This window comes from Tachysurus vachellii, chromosome 3 (assembly GCF_030014155.1).
Source record: "Tachysurus vachellii isolate PV-2020 chromosome 3, HZAU_Pvac_v1, whole genome shotgun sequence".
In the NCBI taxonomy this organism is placed as follows: domain Eukaryota; kingdom Metazoa; phylum Chordata; class Actinopteri; order Siluriformes; family Bagridae; genus Tachysurus; species Tachysurus vachellii.
The window spans coordinates 16,179,330-16,190,431 of NC_083462.1; positions in this window are offsets into that span (position 1 = coordinate 16,179,330).

Sequence of the window (11,102 nt, forward strand, 5' to 3'; positions counted from 1 at the left end):
ACAAGAAGAAGAAGAAAGTCATGGCACAGATAATGAAATATAAAATAGAAATGGTGTGTGTGTGTTTGTGTGTTCTTATTCTTATTTATAGTTGCCCTTAAATTTCCCAAATTAATTAATTTATTGTTTTAAATATTAAAAAAATAATAATAATAAATTAAAAACCTATTACATTTAATCCTAAGGTCCCATTTGTTTCACTGATTGTTATTAAAATATTATGAAATCTTTTTTAAGAAATAGAATAATTGACAGTTTTACTTTACCTCAGCTAGTTTCTTTTAATATAGAAAATCAGCATATATAAAATTATTCTTTTACATTCTTAATGTAGACGTTTTTAAAAAGAAAATAAAAAAAAATACTTTTATTAAATAGTTTTAAAAGTCACATTAATTTAATAATAGATTAAGATTATATACAGATGTCACAGTATGGAACATTTCTCTGTTTATGTCCTAAATAAAATGTTTCCTTCTTTTCTGGACTCTTATGTGTTATTAAATCACAGATTTCATGTAAGAACTAATTTCTTTTCCTGACGAACTGAATTTAGGAATAAAATATTTCTACCTCTTACAGAGAAGCTGCAGGTCATAATGCAAAATCTACAGCGACATCAAGCGGCTACAAAGTGAAACAACAACAGAACTGTTCAGTGCTGATGCAATATCCGGTCGTACAGCCTTGTGCTCAATAAAACTTCAGACGCTTATTCTGAGATAAAATGGTGTAGTGGATTTTTTTGTCACAGGATCCAGAATTCACTGTGGTGTAATCTAGAGTGTTATATAAAACCACAGTGATGAACAAATAAGAACTCTTTATTGATTGTAGGATTCATTCTTCCAGACTTCCTTCTACTTATTGAGCTTAGATTTAAAGCATTAAATGAATAAAGAAGTGATGAAAAAAGGACAGCTGTAGTGTGTAGGACAGAAAGAACATTACACTGAGACTCATCAGTCTCTCAGAGATCTCAGTCATTTAGGATGAATTCTTTATCCTGACTGAAGTCAGCTTCCCATCCTGGATCTCACCCACAGTCATGTTCTCTTCATCACTGTGTGTCTGTAGCTGTTTGTCCTTCCATCTTTATATCACTCTTAAATACAGGTCTGATTATTTAAAGCTGGATTCTATTTTTTTTCTCTCTACTGGATGTAAACTAGATGTAAACAACTGCTGTTCTCAGAGGATCTTCTAACTTATTAAAATGAATATTAAAGTGTCCAAAAATTACTGCTTTGTGTAAAGAAACAATTAGGTTTGAAATGAAATCTGCAAATTCACAGAGGAATTCAGAATATGGTCCAGGAGGTCTGTAAATTACAATAAGAGGAACTGACTCAGTAGAATTATTTTTTGTGGCTACATATGTTATGTTAATATAAAGAACTTCTAATGAGTTAAACATGTGTCTAGATTCTTGCTTGGCATCAAGTTTATCATCATGAATAACTGTGACCAGTGGTGTAGTCTAGTTTTTTGTAGTGAGTATACTGTGATTTTTTTCCCCCTCCCAGCCTCATATGCACCCATCCTAGAGCGACACCCCATATAGGCACCACCACACTCACTAATGCATAAAATATGCATCTACATGTAATTGAGAGCATTATTAAAGACTGCTTATGTGTTATAAACATTCCAATTTATTATAAGCAACAAAAGACAGTCCGCTGATACCACAAAAGATGATATTTTGAAAAATGTTGGTAACCAGACAGTTGGCAGCACCCATTGACTTTCATAGTCTATATTTTTTCCTACTGTGAAAGTCAGTGGGTGCTGCCAACTGTCTGATTACCAACATTTTTTTTGTGTTAAACAGAAGAAAGAAACTCATACAGTTTTGGAACAAATTGAGGGTGAGGAAATAACACAATTTTCATTTTTGGGTGAACTATACCTTTAAGAGCTACATTTAGCCTTAAATGTTATATGAATATGGGACCTGGAGCACAGGTTTTATCAGCTGTCAATTTTCAATGTACATTTAAGAGTGAACAATAAACATTTGTTCAGTTCTATCACCAACACTCTTTCATTCTTTCATTTTCTTTCATTCGGATCCTCCGTTCTGGATGTACTGCGGATGGGGTGGCGCTGCTCAGCGGCTGACACGCACATGGGAGCTCTGATTGTCTGGTCTAAAGAGCTGCAAAGAACAACTGAGCCCAGTGTTTAAAGGACTGTTTCAGAAATCACTTGACACACACAAAGTCCCAAAGATATGGAAAATAGCAGAAATTCTTCCACTTCCTAAGAAACCCAAACCAGTTGGACTGAACGATTTTAGACCAGTGGCACTCATTTCTTTTGCTATGAAGTGCTTTGAGCGGATTATTTTAATTCGTCTTCAAATACAAACCCAAGCTCAAATGGACACATTACAGTTTGCTTACAGAGAGAAAAGGGGTGTGGAAGATGCTGTTACAAGGCTCCTGAATGGAATTTACAAACATCTTGAAACACCGGCTTCTTATGTACGCATCCTGTTTGCAGACTTCTCCTCAGCTTTTAATACTATCCAGTCACACATATTGATAGAGAAGCTGACAAGCATGGGTGTAAATCTCACTCTTGTAAAGTGTATTCAGGACTTTTTAACAGGCAGACAACAGTATGTGAGGGTGGGTCACGGTCGGTCAAGAACCACTGTGACAAACACAGGAGTGCCACAAGGATGTGTTTTATCACCATTGTTATTTATTTTATATACTAATGATTGTGTCAGTCACCATTCTAACTGTTCACTGATTAAGTTTGCAGATGATGCTGCTTTAGTCGGTTTTTTAACAAATAATAATGAACAGGATTACAGGACTGAGGTTGACCACTTCCATGAATGTTGCAATCAAAACTCACTAATTTTAAACATTTCTAAAACAAAAGAAATGGTGATCGACTTTAGAAAAAAGCACCATCCACTGCAACCTGTTACTATTCAAAGGACTGTTATTGAGACTGTGATGGAATATAAGTATCTGGGCACTATTATTGATTATAAACTCAACTGGTCTGCCAACACACTAGCAAGCTACTCAAAAGCACAGCAACGGCTCTATTTAAGGAAACTGCGTAGTTTTAATGCAGACACAATGACTTTGACATTGTTTTACTTAACTTTTATTCAGAGTGTGGTGACTTTCGCCATCCAGTGCTGGGGGGAGGTCTTTCTGTCCAGAACAGGAGTATGCTGGATAAGGTGACTAAAATGGGCAGAAAAATTACTGGATCCGATGTTAAAAGCATCTCCAATCTTACAGATCAGTATACCCTCAATCTGGCATTGAGGATACTGGATGATCCATCCCACCCACTTTTCCTAGAGTTCTCCTTACTCCCATCTGGATGTAGATTTCGAATGCCACCAATAAAAACTAAACGTGCCATTACATCATTTGTACCGAGGAGCATTCAGTTATTGAACAGATGAGACACAGGCACCTAGAATTTTTAAAGAAATTTTTTTAATTAGCTATTGATTCATTTTTAGATATTGGACTGATTATTGTATGTCACTATCATTGCTGTGTTTGTGTTGTTTGTGTTTTTTTTGTTTTGTGTCTTCTATGTTTGTAATGTTGTTGGATGTTAATGTGGCTTCCTTGAGTGCAAAACAAATTCCCTTCAGGGCAATAAAGGTTTCGTTTCGTTTCGTTTCGTTTCAATTCAATTCAATTCAATTCAATTCAATTCAATTCAATTCAATTCAATTCAATTCAATTCAATTGCAGAATATTATGAACTGAATGAACTGGTAGTTTACAAAGCTTTCCAAATACATTTGTACTCGGGCATCTGAGGAGTGCATTGCCTCTTTGCTTGTGTGGCACAGCAATGGCTTCTCAACCACGATAGCATCAGCCTCATTTTCTGGATTTTCTGTAATGTCCGTGTCATCTGCTGCAGCTGAAGTGTCACCCGAAGCTGCTGTAGCTTTAGGCGCAGGCTTTGTAAAACACTTGCGCCAAAAAAGACCACCAAGCAACTGATTTTCCTCCTTGGTAGGTGAGGTCAGATCAGGTCACAGGCCACGGAAGCCCCAATGGTCCAAAAGCGTTAGTGATTCGCAATCGCAACCACAGTCTGTGTTCGCAACACAGACAGGGTGAATTTATGAATGAAAGTTCTGTCACAAAACGATATTGATACGTATCCTCACGCTTTTTAAGTGGGTATACGGAAATCCTTGGCCTTTCCTAGTGGGTATACGGCGTATACCTGCGTATCACGTAGACTACACCAGTGACTGTGACACTTCCTCCCCTGCCTCCTCCCCTGCCTCCTCCCCTTCCTGTTAGATGCGGCTGATGTATATAACTATAACCAGGTTGACAAGCTTCGTTTAATGTAACAAACTCGTTTGGTTTGATCCATGTTTCTGTTAAACACAGAACACTAAACTTCTGAATAAAAATCATTTCATTAGCCATAAGCGCTTTAGATACAAGAGATCTTATATTTAACAGTCCTAGCTTCAGATGTAAGGTGCTGGCTGTGCATTCACTATGATCTAATTTTATGCTAAAATAAGGTTACTAAATTTTCTGAGTGTTTATAGATTTTTGTTTAGTTTGGAAAAAAGACACAGTATCTATATTGTGAACCCTGGGTGACGACTCACTGCAGCTAATAACATACATTCATTCATTCATTCATCTTCTACCGCTTCCGCTTATCCGAACTACCTCGGGTCACGGGGAGCCTGTGCCTATCTCAGGCGTCATCAGGCATCAAGGCAGGATACACCCTGGACGGTGTGCCAACCCATCGCAGGGCACACACACACTCATTCACTCACGCAATCACACACTAGGGACAATTTTCCAGAGATGCCAATCAACCTACCATGCATGTCTTTGAATGGACCGGGGGAGGAAACTGGAGTACCCAGAGGAAACCCCAGAGGCACGGGGAGAACATGCAAACTCCACACACACAAGGTGGAGGCGGGAATCGAACCCCCAACCCTGGAGGTGTAAGGCGAACGTGCTAACCACTAAGCCACCGTGCCCCCCTAATAACATACAAAATGTGACAATTTATTTAAAAAAATGTTTTAAACTGGCAAAATACCCATACATTTTGTTAATTTATCAAGTCTGATCCAATGAAAGTATTCAGTTCTCAGTGACATCATCACAGTATAAAAGCTGCATCACCACAATTTACATAATTTACATTGTCTCAAAGCAACTTTACAAATTTAAAGTTTAAAATGAAGTTACTGTATATCTCTAAATCTGTCCCTATCTTTAATGAGCAAGCTGGAGGTGACGTTGGCCAGGAGAAAGTTTAGATAATTAGAAAATGTAGATAACTGAACCCTTTCTAATTTTTTGTATTTCTCACACACAGGTCGACACACAAAGCTTTAAAAGTCTACTAAAGGGACGTTTCCACACATGTGATTCATTGTAATTGTAATTAGTGTCTGTACATAAATAATCAGTGAGCTTCTCAGCTCATGAGGTGATACACTGACTTGTCTGGATACTGCACCATGGGAAAGACAAAAGAACTGCCAATGGACCTGCATATTAAGGTAGAGGAACTTAATAAAGCAGGAAAAGGATATAAAAAAATCTCAATACTTGAAAATGCCAGTCAGTGCTGTTTAAACTCTGATAAAGAGCAGGAAAAAAGAAGGTTCAGTTTATACTAAGCCACGGTCAGGTAGAACAAGTTACAGCATGTTAAATACTGGCAGACGATTTACATTCTACAGCACAAATGTAAGTCGTCAATAAGCTTTTATTGTCATTTCAACCATATATAGCTGTTGCAGTACACAGTGAAATGAGACTTAGTAAGTAAGTCCTAGCCACAAAAAGTGCAACCTGGATATGATGAATGAACAGAATGAACACAGTGGTATAGCAGCAGGTCCCTGAGATAATGTAAAGAATTGTGCAAAACAGCAAATGACTGAAATGTGCAAGACAGAATGTGCAAAGAGCAGAAAAGTGTGCAAAAACAGCATGTACACAAGTTGATGGATGTAAAGAGCATGTTAACAGGTTGATGGATGTATATTGGAAGTGTGTGTATTTGGTGTAGGTCTGTGCAGTCCATACAGATGATGTGTGTGTTGTGCTCAATACAGTTCCGTTCCAGTTATTAAGGAGTCTGATGGCTTGTGGGAAGAAACTGTTACACAGTCGTCGCGAGAGCCCGAATGCTTCGGTACCTTTTTCCAGACAGCAGGAGGGGGAAGCGTGTGTGTGAGGGGTGATGGAGCTGGTGTTGGTGATGGAGCTGGTGTTGAGTGACCAGGTGAAGTTCTCCACTAGATGAACACCAAGAAATTTGGTGCTCTTGATGATCTCTACAGATGATCCGTCAATGTTCAGCGGAGAGTGGTCGCTCTGTGCTCTTCTGAAGTCAACAACCATCTCTTTAGTTTTATCAACATTCAGAGACAGGTTGTTGGCTCTACACCAGGTAGTTAGATGAGACCCACCACGGTCGTATCATTGGCGAACTTGATAATATGATTCGATCTGTGCATTGCTGCAGTCGTGTCAGCAAGGTGAACAGCAGTGGACTGAGCATGCAGCCCTGAGGGGCTCCAGTGTTCAGTGTGGTGGTGCTGGAGATTCTGTTCCCGATTCGGACTGACTGAGGTCTCCCAGTCAGGAAGTCCAGGATCCAGTTGCAGAGGGAGGTGTTCAGTCCCAGCAGGCTCAGCTTCCCAATCAGGTGCTGAGGGATGATTGTATTGAATGCTGAACTAAAGTCTATGAACAGCATTCGTACGTAAGTGTCTTTATTGTCCAGGTGGGTGAGGGCTAAATGAAGTTCTGTGGCAATGGCATCATCTGTGGATCGGTTTGGACGATACACAAACTGTAAGGGGTCCAGTGAGAGTGGTAACTGGGTCTTGATGTGCCTCATGACGAGCTTCTCGAAGCACTTCATAACGATGGGTGTGTGTGCGACGGGACGATAGTCATTGAGGCTGGACACTGTAGATTACTTTAGGACGGGGACAACACAGCCACAACTAATTCTGAGACCACTGACCACTTCATTAGGAACCCTAGTCCCTCTGCTGAGTCAAGCAGATATTTAATCAGTCAGAACAAATTGTTTTCAGTCCCAGAAATTAGTTTGTATATTAAAAATGTGTTTTTCTAAACGACCAAAAAAGCATAAATCTCAATCAAAACTTTACTTTGTTTGGTGCTTTATCTGGACCTGTGTTAAATTTACTTCTAGTAAAACTTTACTGGATTAAATGTGTGATAGAATATTTTCACCACAAGATGGCGCACTATAATCCCCTGCAGAAGGTGTTCCTGTAGGTCACGTGCTGATTGTAGATGGCAATAAATATTTAAAAAATAATAATAAAAAATTTAGTTCAAAAACATTACACTGTGGATAAAAACTGTGTTTTATTTTAATCTACACTGAAAAGAGCACACTCCGTCCAGGGTGTATCCTGCCTTGATGCCCGATGACGCCTGAGATAGGCACAGGCTCCCCGTGACCCGAGGTAGTTCGGATAAGCGGTAGAAGATGAATGAATGAATGAATGAATGAATGAAAAGAGCACAAAGACCATGGTTAACTGCAAATCTCAGCCAGCTTCGTCAGGCCAAAGTGGATACTCACAGAAATAGGGATAGAGTCTTGTACAAACAGGCCAAATACACACTGGAAAAGGAGATCAGAGTGGCAAAGAGGAATTATTCTGAAAAGCTACGGACTCAGTTTTCCTCTAATGACTCAGCTTCAGTGTGGAAAGGTCTGAAAGCCATCACCAACTACACAACACCATCCCCCCGCACTGTGGTGAATCAACAACTGACAGATGACCTGAACGAGTTCTATTGCAGGTTTGAAAAAGCCCAATTCACACCTCCTGTATCCCCCGACTCCAACACACCTAAAATTCAATTCAGTGAAGATGAGGTGTGTCAGGTCTTCAGGAAGATCAAGAGAAGAAAGGCACCAGGCCCAGACAGTGTTTCACCAGCCTGACTGAAACCTGTGCTGATCAGCTGGACCCCATCTTCACACTGATATTCAACACATCACTGGAGATGTGTGAAGTCCCCTCATGCTTCAAAAGCTCCACCATCATTCCCGTCCCAAAGAAACCCAAAATTACTGGACTTAATGACTAGACCTGTGGCTCTAACTTCTGTGGTCATGAAATCATTTGAAAGACTGGTTTTGGCTTATCTGAAGGACATCACTGGACCCTTACTGGACCCTCTGCAGTTTGCCTACAGAGCAAACAGGTCTGTGAATGATGCAGTCAATATGGGACTGCATTATGTCCTGCAGCATCTGGACAGACACAGGGACTGTGAGGATCCTGTTTGTGGACTTCAGCTCTGCCTTTAACACCATCATCCCATCACTCCTCCAGCCCAAATTAACCCAGCTCTCCGTGCCTTCCTCTGTCTGTCAGTGGATCACCAGCTTTCTGACAGACAGGCAGCAGCTAGTGAGACTGGGAAAACTAAAATCCAGCACCCATACCATCAGCACTGGCGCTCCTCGGGGTTGTGTCCTCTCCCCACTGCTCTTCTCCCTGTACACTAACGACTGCACCTCTAATGACCTCTCTGTCAAGCTCCTGAAGTTTGCAGAGAACACCACACTGATCGGCCTTATCCAGGACGGTGACGAGTCTGCCTACAGACTGGAGGTTGAACAGCTGGCAGTCTTAACAACCTGGAGCTGAATACGCTCAAGACAGTGGAGATGATTGTAGACTTCGGGAGAAACCCCCCTGCCTTCCCCCCTCTCACCATCATGGACAGTTCAACCTGCCACAGGATCTGCTGAAACAGTTCTACACTGCCATAATTGAATCTATCCTCTGCACTTCAGTGACTGTTTGGTTCAGCTCAGCCACCCAATCCGACCTCAGAAGACTACAGAGGGAAGTCCGGACTGCTGAGCGAATCATTGGCACAACTCTCCCCACTCTCCAAGATCTGTACTTCTCCAGAGTGAGCAAAAGGGCAGACGATCACTCTGGACCCCTCACATCCAGCACACTCCCTCACTCTGAACCCCTCACATCCAGCACACTCCCTCACTCTGAACCCCTCACATCCAGCACACTCCCTCACTCTGGACTCCTCACATCCAGCACACTCCCTCACTCTGAACCCCTCACATCCAGCACACTCCCTCACTCTGGACTCCTCACATCCAGCACACTCCCTCACTCTGAACCCCTCACATCCAGCACACTCCCTCACTCTGGACTCCTCACATCCAGCACACTCCCTCACTCTGAACCCCTCACATCCAGCACACTCCCTCACTCTGGACCCCTCACATCCAGCACACTCCCTCACTCTGAACCCCTCACATCCAGCACACTCCCTCACTTTTAACCCCTCACATCCAGCACACTCCCTCACACTGGACCCCTCACATCCAGCACACTCCCTCACTCTGGACCCCTCACATCCAGCACACTCCCTCACTCTGGACCCCTCACATCCAGCACACTCCCTCACTCTGGACCCCTCACATCCAGCACACTCACTTTTCGAACTGTTGCCATCTGGTCGACGCTACAGAGCCCTGAGCACCAGAAAGACCAGACATAGGAACAGTTTCTTCCCTCAGGCAATCCATCTGATGAACACTTGACATACACAGAACACACAACACTATTCTTACATTATTTACTTAAAACACATACTTACTTATTTATATTTCAATTTGCACATTTTCCTACTGTTCATACAAACTGTCTATATTATATATGTGTTTGTGTTTTGTCAATGTCATCCTGTTACACTGTGGAGCTTCTGTACTAGAACAAATTCCTCTTATGTGGAAACATACCTGGCAATAAAGATCTTTCTGATTCTGATTCTGATTCTGAAAATAAATGTAAATGTTAATAAACTTGGATTTGTGAAATGGAATGTGGTGGTGAATGAAATGAACTTTTGAAGGTCTTTTTTGAAGCTGTAAAACATGATTATTGTTGGGATTTTAAACATTGTGTTGAAATTATTGCACCGAATCACAGCAAAGTCCGTCAACAGGAAGAAGATCATGAACGAGACATCAGCCTTTAGAAACAGGTTCTTCAGAAGACCCTTTAGTTAAAAGTTATAATTCATAAATTTAGTTATAATTTGGTCATACTGTCAGGTGTATTCATGACAATAATCTTAAACTGATTCTAAATTAAACTAAATTGAAAAAAAAAAAGGTTCTCATTTGAAACCCTTTCTGTTAGTGAAAACTCTCTGCTGTTAAATTATACATAAAACATGTAGTAGGAGTCATTTACTCATTTATTTTTAGATTTATCATTTTTAAAATCTAAATATCTGTACATTTTAATTTACATTTTTTTGAATGCAGGTGTCATTATTAGTAAGTCATACTGTATAGTTGCTGAATTCTGTGCTGTTAGATGATTAGAGATGGTGAAACAGGTTTAGGTTGAATACCAATTTTTTCATAAACTCTGTCTCTTTCTTGTACCACCACAGCAGAAGTAGTAGTATAACTGTCGTCTTATTAAGAAACTGAAACACCAGAGTCTGGTTTAAGATGTAACATTGGAGAAGATCTGGAGGGTGAGGGTGTAGAGCACAGGACAGAAGCATACAATAAAAGTGCTGTAAGGATCATTAAACACCTAGTGTTCAGTACATATTGTACATGAGAACAAAATTCACACTTCTTCTTTGCTCTTTGCTCAGGAAAGGCAGCAAAGGCTGTATAATAGTTTATAATAGTTACTTTCACCTCTGATGATTCTAATGGTATCCAAAGTCCTCATGTTACTTCCAGCTTGATCTTACTCGCTAAATGGAAAGGGTCCTTTGAGGTTAGACAGCGAGACAGAATATGATCACGTGAGCAGATGATGGAGAGTCATGCCAGACATACCACCTAGACTTTATTAAAAATGCAGTTAGGCGTTTCCTGTTGAGTTGATATGAAATATGAGTTTCCTCAAATATCCAACCCCTCTAGCCTTCTGTCCCTGTTCCAGAGAGCAGAGGCTCCATCAACCTCACTGAGCATCATGAGGTCCACCAGGTCTCAAATCCTTTTCATATATATTAATACACATTGCTTGAACACAAGAG